This window comes from Capsicum annuum, chromosome 12 (genome assembly GCF_002878395.1).
Source record: "Capsicum annuum cultivar UCD-10X-F1 chromosome 12, UCD10Xv1.1, whole genome shotgun sequence".
In the NCBI taxonomy this organism is placed as follows: domain Eukaryota; kingdom Viridiplantae; phylum Streptophyta; class Magnoliopsida; order Solanales; family Solanaceae; genus Capsicum; species Capsicum annuum.
In genome coordinates this window covers 36496890-36498866 of record NC_061122.1, presented here as the reverse complement: position 1 = coordinate 36498866, position 1977 = coordinate 36496890, and the positions used below count along the sequence as shown (strand labels likewise).

Here is a 1977-nt window from a genome sequence, read left to right as displayed (position 1 = left end):
AATAGTTCCTTAATTTATGAGATTAGCCTAGGTTACCATATTCTTTTTTTCTAATTAATATAGGAAAAACAACACAGTGTGGTTACCATAAATTTAATTGCCAAACTTTATAGCATTTGACGTGAAATACACTTTAAGCCTAATTATTAACAAGTTATAGTCTTTGATAAATAAGTTTAACCTCAAGAATCAATTTATTTAATATGTAATTTTCCAGGTGTACATGATCCTATTGACCAAATTGGAAAGCTAATTATTTTCTTGCTTTAGTTACCAAAAATCTGATTGCTTATAATCAATTACTATAGTTATACAAGGCAAGTAATCAATTACTTAAGCATATATAAATAATAGTTCATTGGTCATAAACTGAATAAAAAATATCAACACCAAATTAGTAGTAAACATACAGAGAATGTTTTTTCTTGGTCTTAAGAAAATGGGAAGGAAGGGAAATGAAGTTTCTTTTTCCATGATATTAACATTTGTGATGGTCTTAATGTTATCTAGTTTGGAATTGATAACTTGTAGTACAAAGAATGAGTGTTTCTTGAATTGTATTAGGAAATGTCCATCTGAAGATTATCAATGTTATGATCGCTGTGGATGGGATTGTCCACATAAGCTTAGTACCTCTTATGATTATTGCAATTTTGGATGTGTACTTCGTCGTTGCTCAAAAATGGTTGAAGGTTAGCATCTAGTTTTTTGAATATAAATTCTTAACTTTGTGTCAATTTTATTGGATTTTTTGTATGGTGTATCGTATCTGTTTTTTAGTCCGGTTGATTTTTCATCGAATTGGAAACTAATATATTGAGAATGTTATTGTTGCAGATTCGGATTCATGGCGAACTTGCAGACACACTTGTTACGTTGGCTGTGGTCATTAATGCAAATTTTTATCTAAGGCGAACCCAAATATGCCCGTTATAATTTTCATTTAAATAAAATTTTTCTCAATTGGAACTTTTGTTCTTGGTCTTGTTCTTTTTATTTTTAATTTTCTGATCTTAGTGCAGTTCGTTTCTTGAATTTTCCCATATAAAAGATTGAAAAGTGACATATGGTGTGTTTGGACAAAATTTTTGAAAAACATTTTCTCTAGAAACATAAGTTTCTTAAAAATGAGAAAAATTGAAAAAAAAAAGTAGAAAAAGAAGTTCTATAAGTGAAACTATATATGTTTATTGTAACCCCACCCATCCGATGCCCCCAATTCCTACCCCTTGACCATTCCACCTCGTTCATATCCGAGGCTCCACAACCCACCACCTCTCATATGTATAATTTTTGCTAGATTACATGTAAATATTTTTAAAATAATATTGTTTTTATTAACATACCTAACACTAGAAAATAAGTAAAAGATCAACTTATTTTCAAGAAAATATTTTGCAGGAAAAATATTTTTTCTTGTACCAAACACATTCTTAATTTGTGTTTATGCTCATTATGAACAAGGGCAATGGTCCACTTTTTAAAATTGGTACTTCTACACCATTAATAGTAACATTTCATATTTGGATAATATTCAACTGTTATAAAAAAATGCATTTTACATTTTTACGTTGTCATAGGAAATTTATCGCCAAATTTTCACATATTTGGATACATTTTTACATTTCATATTTGCATTTTACACTTAGTTGGAATACTTATATTCATTAGTATTCTTTGTCATAAATAGTGTATAAAAGTATCACAATATTTGGTCAAAATCTCTTTGCTTATTATTGATAATTTTAGAGGATTCCATTTCTACCAAAATGGTTAATTACCATATTACCAAAAACGAAATATAATTGTTATAAAGGAGTAATTTTATAAAAAGCATAAAGATAGAAAAATGGTTGTTTCTGTTATATGTTAAAGAAAAAAAACTATTATAGAGAAATAAAAAATCAAATATAACATAAAGAATTGATTTTGAAAAAAATTGATTATTCTAATAATATGTTGTATTAAAAATTTAAA

General features: G+C 27.3%; 1 long non-coding RNA gene across 1 annotated transcript; it reads left to right on the top strand.

Annotated features, from left to right (window-relative positions):
- The first annotated feature begins 346 nt into the window (after positions 1 to 346).
- Positions 347 to 973, top strand: LOC107850011. The gene is made up of 2 exons (XR_001668383.2): positions 347 to 692; positions 838 to 973. It is a non-coding gene; the product is annotated as an uncharacterized LOC107850011 (long non-coding RNA).
- The last annotated feature ends 1004 nt before the right edge of the window (positions 974 to 1977 follow it).